This window comes from Musca autumnalis, unplaced genomic scaffold (assembly GCF_047663935.1).
Source record: "Musca autumnalis isolate F117 unplaced genomic scaffold, ASM4766393v1 scaffold_3, whole genome shotgun sequence".
NCBI classification, from domain to species: Eukaryota; Metazoa; Arthropoda; class Insecta; order Diptera; family Muscidae; genus Musca; species Musca autumnalis.
Genome location: NW_027411866.1, coordinates 93,087,653 through 93,103,203, shown reverse-complemented (window position 1 = coordinate 93,103,203; position 15,551 = coordinate 93,087,653). Strand labels below are relative to the sequence as shown.

General features: G+C 35.7%; 1 long non-coding RNA gene across 1 annotated transcript in view; it reads right to left on the bottom strand.

Annotated features, from left to right (window-relative positions):
• LOC141399705 (uncharacterized) overlaps window positions 1–15,006 on the bottom strand; it is an 80,313-nt gene extending 65,307 nt beyond the window's left edge. Inside the window, exon 1 of the long non-coding RNA XR_012411910.1 lies at window positions 14,994–15,006. This is a non-coding gene — a long non-coding RNA (uncharacterized lncRNA). The remainder of the gene's footprint in view (window positions 1–14,993) is intronic.
• Between the last annotated feature and the right edge of the window lie 545 nt (window positions 15,007–15,551).

Sequence of the window (15,551 nt, the reverse complement as noted above, 5' to 3'; positions counted from 1 at the left end):
CAGGAAAAAGAGAGAAATGGAAAAGCGGGAGTGTGGAAAAATCGAGATGTATGTATAGGAGCCAAAATGAAGTCCGAAAATTTTACCAAAGAGTGAAACATCAAACTGATGGCTTTGGTACAGGCATATCCTCCTGTAGAGACCAGCAAGGTAATTTGGTAACTAATACAGATAGTATTCTAAAGATATGGAAAGAGCACTTTTCCAAACTGTTGATATCCAATAGTAGCGATGACGACGAAGATACCACAGATCCAACCAGCCGAGCTTTTCAAAACCGGAAGCGACACGCTAATAGGTGTATTCATCACCATCTGGCAGGAAGAACGAGTACCCGTCGATTGGAACCTGAACATCCTGTGCCCTGTCCACAAGAAAGGAGATAAAGCTGTATGCTCTAACTATAGGGACATAAGTCTTCTCCCTATTGTCTACAAGATACCGTACAAACGACTAAAACCTATGGTCAACGAAATAATTGGGTCATACCAATGCGACTTTAGACCTGGCCATTGATCACATATTTACCCTGCGACAAATCCTGGAGAAGACCCAAGAGATGCTGATCGAAACCTACGACCTTTTTGTCGATTATAAGCAGCCTTCGACAGCCCCCTACAGGTTACAGGGAAGGAGACAGCCTTTCGTTGACTTATTCAACATTCAGCTTGAAAGGGTTATTCGAGATGCAAATATGAAAAGAAATGGCACAATTTACACCATTAGACACATGTTACTTGCTTATGCTGACGATATAGACATCATGGGTCGATCAGTAACAGAATTATCTGATACCTTTAAGAGTCGAAGGAGAATCTGCTAATGTGGGTCTGGTGGTAAACGGCGAGAAGACCAAGTTAATGGTGTCGACGCGCAATGCCTTCATAGAGCTAGGACGAACAGTGCAGTTGATTCCTATAATTTTGAGGTAGTAAAAGACTTCGTCTTCCTCGGCACCTCCATAAACACAACAAACGACATCAGTTGTGAAATTAAAGGAGAATTGTGTTGGCCACCAGATGCTACTTTGGCTTAAGTAAGCAGTTTAAAAACAAAGTAGGATGTGACACTGTGTGAGTGTTTGGGTTTTAATGGGTTGAATTGTGTGAGTGGAGGGAGAACCTCTCTTTGCTTGCTCGCAAGTAATGACAATGCCGATACCTGGATTATTTATATTGAATCGTACCAAAACGTAAAGATGTGTGTTAACTGTTTTCATCTATGGCTTATTTAAATCACCATACTTTTTGATATACTTATTTTGATATACTTTTTGATATACATATTTATGTATGTACATCGTAGATATGAATACTCGTATATAAACAAATTCTTATTTCCGAGTTTTTTTTTTTTTTTGTAAAAACTCCACCGAAAAAAACTTAAACGTACAATTACTTGAGAATGTTCTCTGTATAAAAATGATTTCGTTTGTTTGTTTCGTATTTCATGATTGATCAGAATGGTATTAACCTCTATGTAATATTCCCTCCTTTATTTCTCAATTGATATAATAAAATGATCGGCATACATACATCTGTACATTTGAGTTCGATAAATACATACATATGTCAATAAAGAAATTTAGATTGGTTATCTATTACTAATAAATACGACATAAATGTATGAATTCATACAATAATGACGGAAATTATTGTTTTTTTGAGACTGGCAAAATTAATGTTGCTTTATTTGTTAATTGAGAAATTATTAGAGAGTTTGTATGTGTGTCATTGGATATTTTAACAAATTGAATTAATGACGGAAATTTGATTAAATTCAAACGAGGTAAGCAATCAAACCGAAATTATAATTGGCGTATTGCAAAAGTAATTACTGGCCATGCCATAAAACAATTTAATTATTTCACCAAATATTTACTAATTAATTACTTTATATTCACTCCATAATTGCCATAACTTTGTGACGTGCAAATGACAATTTTTCCTCATGTGACTTTTTGCGAAATGCCAATGTCCGTCCGTTGGTCGTACATATGAACGTGTCGGGTGTTTTGCCAATAATTTATGGGCTGACAAAACATTGCCCGCATTCATACACACCGATGTGCGATATGTGGATGAACTAATAAATAATATGTACATAGACACAATTTCCATAACGTCCCAGAAAAATTAAATGGAAGTTGACGAATTAGGGCATTGATTCAACAGCAGCAGATTCAACAGCGTCAAATTAAAAAGAAAATTAGAAAACTTTTTTAAACATATTGAAAAATGATGAGAAATGTGGAAATATTCAGTAAACATAATTTTTGACTTAAGTTGTAATTAAATAAGGTGAACTGGAAAAGTAAAACAAATATACATAGACCTGCAGCGGAATGATCAAACACTGTTGCCGGGGAAAAGTTGAAATAAATTATTCTATTAAAATGCAAAAGTCGGGGTCAAGATGAAGAACAGTTTGCAAAACAGCCCAAAGCCTTCTTTGGCACCAAACATTTTGCTGGGATACTTTTTTGTTTGTGCTATATAAATACACTATTCGTATAAAATATATTAGGATGAACATTGTTTTGAAATCGTAGCTAAAATATCAAAAATGGGGTAATGTTTCGTGAATTCTAAGAATGCACTGTGGTTCAATCACGATTTGTTCTGCGCAGAATAACAAATAAAAATAAATACCGTAAGTTGGCGCAGTGCCAAAGTTGACACTCTTTTGTATAAAAATAAAACTAAAAAATATATGCGGATTTTACAAAATGAAGTTTTCGATTTCCTTTATTTTTTGCTGTGGTGATGCTGCTCATCAGCAAAACCTTTCAGTATATTTTTTTAACTACCGGCTCCAAAGATATGGCGCCTTGAAAAAGTCGAATTCTGTAAAAACTATATGCAAAGAAATACTCATATCTTCAATCCCACGGCAACGGTTCTTTCGGCTGTGTATATGTTTTCGTATTAGTTTCGTTTTTCTGTGTTGGGAGCAGCATATACCGGAATGCCTGCTCCGAATTCTATTGGTCCGTGCCGGGACGGAGGAAAACCCAAGACCAATTTATTTGTGCTCAGTTTGTCACATTCGCATCTTCACTCATATCCAACGTTCTGTGAGATGCAATGGATGTCAAGAGTGGGTGCATCTAAGGGGTTGCTCTGGACTTGTCCACGTGAGGGACTACGACAGGGACTATGTTGCTGCATGCTGCGCGGATACAGTTCCCAGTGAGTCGTCGTCGAAACTTCCTCGTCGTCTGAATATGAAACTCCCCCGCAGTCCCCTCGATAGCAACCGCACACGCAGCCTTTTACAGCAGCCGTTGTTGTCCAACCCCAGAAATGCATCCTTTTTGCAATTTAATTGCTATGGACTCCGAGGTAAGATCGAGTAAATAGTAGATTTCATGAGTCGGAAGAACATCAAGCTCACGGCGGTGCAAGAAACCAAGCTCAACATCAACTGTTGCTTACAACATTGTGATGGTTACAACGTGTTAAAGAAGGAAGCATTCGCCCTAGGAAACGACCAGAGGGGTACAGCGCTGGCTGAGAAGATTGATAGCTCTACGTTTGCACGGTCAATGAGAACGCCCCTATCGGAATTAGAGGAGAGTGTCACAATTCGCTAGACATAATCATCGTGTCACCTGGTCTAAAAAATTACGTCACCTGGCAAACCGTCATTTCCCTTGGATCAGTCGCTCACCATATCCCTGCTGGTCGAATACCCAAAGTAAGACCAAACTTCCCAGCAGAGGCGACGGGATTAGCAAATGAGCGTGATGAGCTTCGTCGAGCCAACCCAATGACCCCAGAGTCAGGGAGCTGACACTGGAAGTTAACAGGCTGGTCGGCGAACATAAGCGGAACAAGTGGTTAAATCATCTGAAGAGTTGCAACATTGGAGCCGGTATAAGTGAATTGTGGGCAACGGTTAAGCCACTCTCGAACCCTGGATGGATGGAAGATAGGACCTCAGTCACACTTGGCGACGTTACGTTGACTGACCCGAAGAGGTGCGCAAGTTATTTCAATCGACAGTTTGTCGAGCACCCTGAGAGTGACAGGCCGAAGAAGGGAGTATTACGTGGCATCAGATTTCATCCTGCCGAGGATGAACTACCACAGTTTACAATGGATAATGTTGCGAATGCCATCAGGAACGCTAAATCATCCAAAGCGTTGGGCCCTGATGGAATCTCCATGGTAGTGCTCCATGGTAAGCTGAGCCGGGAGTGGAGTATCTCACTAAAGTTCTCAACTTGTCGCTAGCCACCCTCATTGTTCCCGAAGTCTGGAAAATGGACAGGGCGGTCCCGCTTCGGAAGCAAAAGTGAATCGAAATCGCTTTTGTCGCCCGTAGCAATGACCCTTGAGGCCTTAGTCCTCCCCAGTATCAAGTTGCTGATCATCAGCATGGATTCCGTAAGCAGAACAGCACGACAACAGCGCTGCATGCCATCTCCACATATATTTGTCAAGTACTTAACCAGAGACCGCCGTGTGATAGAACAGTGATGGTGGGGCTTTACTTATCAAAAACCTTTTATACAATCAGACACTCCACGCTGTTTGATGACATTGAGCAGTCAACCCTCCGGCCAAGCTTGAAACGTTGCATAGTCAACTATATGTGTGGACGCCAGTCGTACGTGGAATTCAGGAATAAGAAGTTCAAACCCCGTAGCGTGAAACAGGGAGTTCCCCAAGGTGGGGTGATATCTCCGGAAATGTTTAACCCCTACCTTTCCTGTATTCCGTCCACTCCAGAGCAGGGTTTCGGAGTCGAGGTATTTATGGGTTGACTCCGACTCCGACTCCAGACCAATTTTTTTCACGACTCCGGCTCCGATTCCGGGTCGACACCGAGAGTAACTTCCTGTACCGCTAAAAATTAATAAAATGTGCACAAATTTTTAACTTTTTCATATATTTGGACCCATATAGGCTAATCTATTGGGTTTTCCTAACGTATTCTTTAGAAAGGGCATCCGTTCGAATATAATACTTAAATGCAGAACATAAATATGAAGTAAAAGTTATATCTATATTGTTTCTACTGAATCTTACATTGGAAAATAGCAACAAAATACAAGTTATAAATTATTTGTCGGTTTTGCCGTTTTTTTTCCACGAGAATATTCTAGAATGGACTTTTCTTCGTGAGTAAATATCTCTTGGGTCAGACATTGAAAATATAACATGAACATTTTTTAACTTTTGGGAGAGAGAGGAGGTGAAGGAGATCCCTTTCTCCCTTCTTAACCATAGGCTCAAAACATTTTCATGAAAATTTTCATGGTCTGGCACTAGACTATGTGAAAACAAGTAAGAACGGCGTTAAGTCCGGCCGCGCCGAACTTTTTATACCCTCCACCACAAGTTATATTGAAGTAAAATGGAGCAGTTAGTTTCCTTTCGTTTATGAAGAAGACTAATTACCAAATTTTAGCAAATTTCGTCGATCTATACCGACAAATTCCTGCAGAAAGTTTGTAGACTCCAAGAAGACTAATTACCAAATTTCCGATATTTCGGTAAGATAATGTGGCTAAAACCTAAAAAATACCAAACATTAATGGGGGATAAATAGTTTATAACCCCTGGATGACTAAATAACAAAATTCAGTCATTTTGGTGGGATATTGACGTCACAACCTTTAGAATTACGAAAATCGGGACCGTTCTATAGGGGCTATATGAAGGCGTGGACCTACACCAAAGGAGGAAAGGTTTATACTCCAAATGAAGACTAAATACCAAATTTCAGCCATTTAGGTGTAATATCGAGGCCACAACCTTCAAAATACCGAAAATCGGGTTGGACCGTTCTATGGGGGCTATATCAAAACGTGGACCGATATATCCCATTTGCAATACCAAACATCCTAGGAGTAATAGAAACTTTTATACCAAATTACAAAGATATATTTTAAAAATTGCGAGCTGTATATTCATTTCAACAGACAAACGGACAGACGGACATGGTTATATCTTTATAGGGTCTCCGATGAATATTTCGATGTGTTACAAACGGAATGACAAATTTAATTATACCCTCCATAAATCCGTCAACATTATTTGAAATAAAAAGTATCTTAAGTTGCTTAAGTACAAGCTTTTTATATGAATATCAATCTCACAAAAACATATGCAGATCGGATCATCAGTTTTCGGGCTACAGTGGGCAAATGTCCAAACTTTCATGTCAGAATGAATATTCTCTTCTTAACGCTCATATCTCAGCTAATTTTTGTCCAATCGACTCGGAATTTTTGCAACATATTCTATTCTACCTCTTCTTTAAAATAAGCAATTAGAAAATTTTTAGATTTTGTAACATTTTTAAGTGGCCATAACCACTTACAATTAATTTTTAGACTTTGATTCCTTACCAAATTTTTCGGAGGAACATACATATCTGTAGATTTTTTCATGTAGAAAATCTGATCTTGTGTTTATTTTTCAGTTCAAGAACATAGAGCTAAATAATCTACAAATAGATTCTTCATTCTATTTATCTGAAAACATTTCATCACAAAATGATGAAACAATTTTGCCAAACAAAGATATAAGATATAAAGATATAAGATTGCCAAAAAAAGTTCGAGTCATCAAAACTTAAATTTTTGAAAAGAAATGCCGAGATCCTAGAGGGTCCGCCATATTCTACAGTTGTAAATATTCTCTAAAATGTATGGGAATGACTTATGCGTAAAATATATGTACGTCTAAAGGAGACAGTTAGAGCTGGCAAACCATCGATGGAAATATCGATATTATCGATACTTAATTTTTTACGCCAATATCGACAAATAGTAATTTATATCGATATTATCGGCCATCACTAAAGAAAGGCCACAAAGGCAATAGCCAGAAATTTTTATATCCTCACCCTTTAGGCTGACGAGGGTATATACACTCACGGTGTGCCTTAACAAATTTAAATGGAAGGTGCTTACACCTCGGAAATTTTTGCTGATTCTGAAACTACAATGCTCATAGATGAGAAATATCAAGAAACAAAAAAAAATCGCCGGAGGGATTTTAAAATAAATCGCGATTTAAGTTCACTTTTGTAGGGGTTCTTTAGGTTTTCACGATTTAGCTTGGAAACCGCGAGTTCTATGTAAATGGGTCTAAAGAAAATGTTTTAGCAGAGAAAATTATCCACAAGACTAGCCTTTATGATATTTTTGTAGGTTTTACCGTTTTTGAGATATAGAATTTCAAATTGAGACAATGCACCGACTGTATCGCCTCCTTATAAAACAATGTCATTACTGCAATTTCCCAAATTAAACTTATATATCTTGAAAATGGTACAACCTAGAAAAAATATAAATCATCCAATCTTGTAGAGAATTTTCACAGCTTCATTATTTTCTTTAGTCCCATTTTAATATGACTTGCGGTTTCCAAGCAAAATCTTGAAGACTTAAGATAAAAACCTAAAAATTTGAACTAAACCTCTATATCTCAAAAATGGTAAAACCTACGAAAAAACTAAAGGTCAGTCTTATAGAGAATTTTCACAGCTACAATATTTTCTTCAGACTCATTTCGATACGACTGGCGGTTTCCAAGCAAAATCGTGAAAACCTAAAAAATCCCTAAAATTGTGAATTTTGATCGCGATTTATTTAAAAATCCCTCCGGCGATTTTTTCATTTTTTTATTTTTCTTATCTATGAACATTGCTGTTTCAGAATCCGCAAAAACATCCCATGTGTAAGCGATTTCCATTAAAAGTTAGTTAAGGGATACTGTGCATAATATTGTTTTATAAGGGGACGATACAGTCAGTACATTGTCCCAATTTGAACTTCCATATCTCAAAAACGGTAAAACCTACGAAAATATCATAAAGGCCAATCTTGTGGAGAATTTTCACTGCTACAACATTTTCTTTAGACCCATTTACATAGATCTCGCGGTTTCCAAGCTAAATCGTGAAAACCTAAAGAACCCCTAAAAATGTGAACTTAAATCGCGATTTATTTGAAAATCCCTCCGGCGATTTTTTTTGTTTCTTGATATTTCTCATCTATGAGCATTGTAGTTTCAGAATCAGCAAAAACTTCCGAGGTGTAAGCACCTTCCATTTAAATTTGTTAAGGCACACCGTGCACTTTGATACGACCAAAAATGCGCCTCATCGAAATAAAGGTTTTAGTATTTTTGGACGAAATTCGTTTCAGACTATTTGGAGTCGATTTAGCATTTAGAGTCCGTCCGTCTGTCTGTCGGACTGTCACGATAACTCTCGATCGGATCGAGCGATTCGAACCAAACATTGCATTTCGTAATATTTTGCCCAAACTTAGTTTAAGTTCGAATATGGGCGATATCGGTCCACTTCTTCGAGTACCTACCCCACAAAAGTTCAAAACTTTTCTGTAAAATGGTGTTATCAATAACTATCGAAGAGATCCCTCGATTTGGTCCAAACTTTGCACATCATATTATTCCTTCAGATATAGATCGGCTTCGAATATGGATTATATCGGCTTACTCCTTCGGGTAGCTTACACAGAAAATTCGGAAAAGTTAAATTAAGTTTATTTTCTGCATTTTCTTAGAAACGTGTCTTAAATCACCGCGATCGTATTTTTTCGATATTTCTTGCACCGATCATTGCAAGTGTTCATGCAATATCAAATGGTAGTTGGTGGAAAAATTGCCCAAGGATGGCTCTATCTCACGGATGGTCCTTTGCCGTGATTATCCACGTCGAAAGTTGCGACAAATTATCGGACGAAAATGTTCACAAGTAAATACCATTTTTTTTTTCAAAGTGATTTTTTTCAAGTCACTGTAAACAACACAACACATGGTCGTATATCAAACTGTCCTGAGTACGCTTAGGCTAAAAACTGACAAACTTTCAAAAAAAAAAAAAAATGTCAAATGACGACTGGCGACACTGCGTGTTGCCTAGGCCCAAACTTCTCTAATTCGCCTCATATTTCAATGTCATACGAAATGTAAACAAAACACATTTGTCGGCCATTTTGGATTCTAAATAAATAGGAGTAGAAAATCCACGATGATATCGATTTTATCGATATTTTGAAACGGAAATATCGAAAAAATTGAATGGTCCGATATCGATAGTTTGCCAGATCTAGAGACAGTACGCTCCCAAAAATAAACTCGTTGAAAGAAAAAAACAATAGTCCGGTCAAAATAGACATTGAAATAGCAAAAATTCCCACAGGGCTGAATCTTGGTGGAGAGCTAGGGTTTGCCATTAGAAGCAACGTCCTAATCGATCCCATGTGTGCAAAAAAAGTTATTCGGGGTCAAAGGTCAAATCTTAATGGTTTTTAGGTTTTCGGATTTATTTTTTGAAAAGGGTTGATCTAATCAAAGAGTGACTAAAGTAAATATTGTAGACAGAAAAATTATCTACAAGTGTGATCTTTATAATTTTTTACCTAGAAGGAACCATTCTTGAGATATTGCTGTTCTAAAAACACATGATTTTTATGCACTTATAAGGGAAATATGCACATATTCATACGAACCGGCTAAAATAAGCGAAGTAACCGGGTCTGTCCCCAAAAAAATATATATTTTCTTGAAGAGCGAAATTATAGCTATATTTTAAAAAAAATCCAACAAAATCGGAGCGTGTTTAGTAGAGTGATTCAATGTTAGAGTCATTTTATGCAAAATAGCCCATTTAACCCACATGTGTAATTGTAAGCCCAACGGGAACGACCTCAACGAAAACTCTCCGATTTTTTTTCAAGTTTTCTCAGAAGGTAGGGTTTGTTGCGCTGATTACGGAAATGTATAATTTTCAACGGTTGCGGATCCGGTTCGCCGGTTATTCGACCCGAAAGGCCAAATTTAAAAACCGGGTTAGACCCGCTTCTACTGAACCGATTACTGCAAAGTGGATATCGTTTGAAAGCTTATGAAAGTATCTAACACATAGTGTCATTACTTTAACCGGTTCGCCTCATAATGTACTTACGCGGCTAATTTTTTATTTGACCTTTAGATCGCTATATCTCGAAAATGGTAAGTCTTTTTTTAAAAATCATAAAGTCCATTCTTGTAGACAATTATTAAATCTACAACTTTTATTTTAGCCGGCTTTTGCTAAGTCTTACCGTTTTTGAGAAAAATTAAAAAAACTGAATAATGCCTCCAAAAATGAACTTTGACCCCGAATAACTTGTTTTGCACACATGGGATCGATGGGGACTTTTAGGACGTTGCTTCTAATGGCCAACCCTAGCTCTCCACCAAAATTCAGCTTTGTGGGAATTTTTGCTATTTCCCCCTTATACGCATGTCTATTTTGACCGGACTACAAGCTTTGTTAGGCTTACACCTGATTATTTAAAGAATCCTTGACAAAGCAGGATATACGGATGTATCCATAATCAGGAGGGATATACTTTCACTGTATATTACTAAAAGTACTTCGTTTTCAATATAGAGTGAATATGCATCGATATTCTAGTACAATCTTTCTATATTTCTAAGTTTTAAAGGGGGGTTCTATTCAAATGAGGCAAATTTTTTACTTCAATTTTTTTCTTTATTTTAATTTCCTCGTATAATTCTTATACAAATTGGATTTGAATGCAAATGAAAGACTAAGTTTACTCCAAACACATGAAGCAAAATATAATAAAACTTAAAAACGTAATATCTTATATAATTCGAAAAAATGGAGTTTGAAAAAAAATTGCAGGGGGGTTCTATTCAAGTGAGCGGCGGTGTATATCGACGTTTATAATTATCATCTTGAGTTAAGATTTCCACATCCTTAAAGTTCGGATATTTTAATTTTTACTTTATTTTTATTCTTTTTATTTTATTTTTATTATAGTTTTATTTTTATTATTTTATTTTATTTTTTTTTTTTTAATTTCATTTTTATTTTATTTTATGTTTATTTTTATTTTATTTTATTACATTTCATTTTACTTTTATTTTAATACATTTTATTGTATTTTTTCATTACTCATTTTTAATTGCGCCAGTTTCTTTTCATTCTTGTCTTATTTATCATTGCCAAGTAGAAAATAATGCAAAGATAGTCAAATGTTCTGTGGACAAATAGCATCCATACTTTGCAAGAGAACGGAGAGACTTAGCAAGATGGCTGAAAAATAAAGCAAGAGAGCACAAAAACTTTGCGAAAGAGAACAGTAATACTAAAATTGGCTAGGTACAAAGAGAAACTGAAAAGTAATTTTGTGGAACAAAATAGCTCTTAACGATAAGTTGTTTCGTGGAACAGGGCCCTGCTTAGCTTTTTACGAAAGATGGTTCAAGTGGTTATTCTATTTGTTGTGTAATAATCATTTTTTTTAGTTGGGAAGCCAAATTTCAATTGTCAACTTAAAACGCATTTTTCTCGAAATTGGATTTTTTGAGATGTGTCACTCTTTAAGTAAATGAGCGATATGTGTCTACTTGTGGCACCCTAATAAACCATTTACAATATATTATGTACTGACTCGTATTCCAATAACTGCAGGTGACAATACGTACATATATAGTATAGATGTATGGGCATATCCACATACTTATCTAAATGTATAAATCAAAACAGTCCGTTTTGGTATATGCCTTACCAATTTCTCGAAATATACGAAATGGCTCATAGGGGAAGTTTATACAAATACGGACAGTTGAAATTACGGATAAATTACTTGACATGTGGTGCACAACACAAGTGTAAAAGGTTTCACCAACTTGTGGTCTAGCTGCGCCAACAGTTAACAATTCACACAAAACCAGAAAACCAGTACCAACACACTCACGAACACACACAATGACCTACGGATGAGTTTTGATGTCGATGAAAAAAATAATTGGTATTATTTTGGAATATGTGGCTATAATTTGCAATTAATCTTGGCAATGTTAAAACATTCAATACAATGAAATCATTATGTGACACATTACCCATGGACAACACAGCAATTGTAGTCGGAGTATTGTGGGCTTATATTTGATGCGAGATATTCGAATTGGCAAAGGTAATAAATTAACGATGACAATCACAAAGCACACAAATTAAACACATATTAATTGATAAATGATTTCTTGCGTTGAAATCGAATCGTTTTAATTAAACCGACATCAAGACATTGTTATGTTAACCACACATTCGACTGAATTGCCAAAATCGGAGTATAGGTAAATACCCAACTTCCAATATTCGGAAGCTGCCACCAACTTTTCATACCTACTCTGACAATATCCTTTGTAGGTACGAGCATTAACTCATTTGATGCTTAAAGTAACTCACATTTCGTAGACAACTTTTCTCATTCGCTTTGATTGCTAGTGATACTCCGTCATAATCTGCTTTTCGGATTCTTACTACATAGGAAGGCGTTCCTTCTCAAGGACTGGCACATCTCACAAAATGAAATGAATAATACCTGAGATTGTGTGTACTTTTTTAAAGGAATATAAAATAAGGAGTTTATAAGTTTGTGGCAAGTCGTGGTATTGCAGTCTGATGTTATCAGTCGACACACACAACTTCTTGTCAAAGTTATTCTCGCAAAGTAAACATAATCTTAATGTTGTTTACTGCAAATATGACAAATACACAGCTATGCATATGTTTTCTAGACACATACACACACACATATATATGTACGTTTCTACATCAGCCTGTATCGCATACACCCCCTGTAGGAAGGCTGCCACCACTTTTGTCTTCTATTATGATGACTAGCCAGCAAAATTTGAAGGAAGATGTTCCATGCGATAACGTGATTTCATGACATCTTTTGCATTGGTTCAAACGAAGTCGTGAAAGATCCGATCGTTTCATTAGCATTTGAACCAATGCAATATTTTTCTAAATATATAAGATTAATTATTTACAATAAGCTTGATGTTGTCGGAGACTCGAAATCACAACCAACGTAGTTAAAACTCTCGTCGTAATGTTAAGGTTATTGCAAAGGGTTGGTGCAAATGACATTCCAAAGCATTGGTGGAAATGACATGACAAAGCATTGGTGAATATGACATTTCAAAGCATTGGTGTAAATGATATGCTTTGGATCCAAAAATGAATAGCATCTTTTGGGGTCCACGCTCATATAAAATTCATCGATGAAGATGCTAAAAAGATGACATGCAAGATCACTTGCACCCATGATTGAATGGCATCTTTGGCATCGAACATTTTACTGGATAGACATCGGATTTTGCATATTTTTCAAATAGAAACATTTTGATATTTTTGGGTGATTTTATAAATATTTTTGACATATTTGCATATAATATGACAAAATATTTAAAAAAGTGTGCAAAATATATTCAAAATCACGCAGGAATGTCAAAATAATCCTATTTGAATTTTTGAAAAATTTGCAAAATCCGATGTCTAATGATGACTTTGTCAACATGTTGTCAATAATCGTGTACCCCAAATAAATCCTTGTTGTTTATCCAGTGGATTTCGTAAATCTTAGCTTTGAAATCTACTAAAAATCTTCAAGCAGACTAAAAATTCTAGTAGTGAAACTCTGTTACCCATATCAGCATATGACCCTTGATAACTTACATATGTACGTTAGGGTTATGACTTTTTGGCACTTTTTCTTAAAAATAATGTCCTGTTGTGGCAATTAATGAGATTTTGCCTATTAATGCCTAATTTAAGTATAAAAAAAGGTTTCCTATAAAACACTTTGAATATTTTTTTTAAATACTATAAATTGAAATTTTTTTCTCAAAAAATTATTTCCTGTTGCACGAAAGAATGACTTTTAATTTTTATGATATATGAATTAAAGTTATATATAATACTAGCAAAATGCCCGCTACTTCGTATGCGGAAAAGGAAGAATATACAAATGTATTTCCGCATTTACAAAACCAGCTCAATACCTTAGCCTTCAGGGACCTCTATACCTATTTTCGGAATTTATATGCATTTAAAAAAAACTCCTTAACTAAACACTAACACTGAACCCAATACAAAAAGTTGAAATTCCAGCTATATCCCTTTATGCAACAACAAAACGGTACCAACTTTAGTATTAATAATAGGTAATAGTTTCAAAAATGACATCCCTATATCAAAAACTCCTAAAACCAAATTTAATGAATTTCCAAAACATCCTCCTTATCTCCACTCTATACCCCAACTGCTATTCTAATACCGAATTTCACAATATCAGCTCTGCCTATTATGGTACGTATATCCACAATGACATCCATAACTCAAACCTACCAAAATTACGAATTCCATATACAAAATTTAGTACCATTTAATACTTTTCATACGAAAGTACAAATTTCAATGGCTAACTCAATCCTCCACTCCGGCAGTAATCTTTGTTCTATATTTCAGGATTTTAGCTCGATGCGTTCACCAAATCCAAATTTTATCACGTTAAGTATAATTTAGTACTTTTGGTACACATAAGAACGAATTTCAAAGGTTACTTAAATCCTCCACTCCAACAGTAATCGTAATTCCAAATTTCAGTACCATTTAGTACTTTTTCGTTGCCTAATATTAGGTATTTCCAATATCATTTCAGCCATCAACGACCCTCATACCAAATTTCAGAATTTGTACGCATTAAAAAACTTCTTATTTTGTCGTTCATCGTACCAAATTTAGTACTTTTCATACACGTGGGTATAACCTCAAAAAATTAACTTCTTATATTAACCATTTATACCAACCGCCATTCTCATTTGCAGCTCTATCAGTTCTCCCAAACTAAATTATAGTACCTTACATATAAATACATAAGAACGAATTTCCGAAATCTCCTCCTAAAATTACAAAACTTCCCGCTTACCCCTTTACACAATAAAAAAATTATATCAAACTCTATACCATTTACTACTTCTTATAGTATGCATTTCCAAAACCATCTCAATATCTTAACCCCACACACCAACAGTGACTCTAAGAACAAAGTTTAAAATGCCACCCGTGCCTACACCTGATACAACATTTAGACCTCTTTAGTACTCTTCGTCAATGTACCAATGTTACACACCAATACTCACCCTAACTCCAAAAATACAGATTCCAGCTCCGTCCCCACACCCAACAACAAATTGAGTACCATTTAGTAATTTTCTTAAATTTATGGTACGTATTTTGGAAACCACATGTCTCAACCCTACACTGACAATTATTCAAAATAACAAAATTTATATTGATTCCAAAACTCAGGATTCAAGCTGTATCTGTTCGTCCATTATCAAATTGTACCAAACTTAGTTCCATTTAGTACTATTCCTACCCATAAGTACGATTTTCCAAAACTACCTCAATTCTTCACTTTAACAGTAACTTTAATTCCAAATTTCAGAATTCCAGCTCTCTCCGTTCAACCATGTCTAAATTGTAAAACTCCCTCAATCCTACAGGCCAACTGTAATTTTAATTTCAAATTTCAGGATTCCAACGCTATCCGTTCACCCAAACACAAATTGTACCAAGTTTAGTGCCATTTAGTATTTTTCATGCCCATAAAGGAATTTCAAAACTACTTCAATTCTACATTCCAACAGTAATCTCAATTCCAAATTTCAGGATACCAGCTCTATTCGTTCACCCAA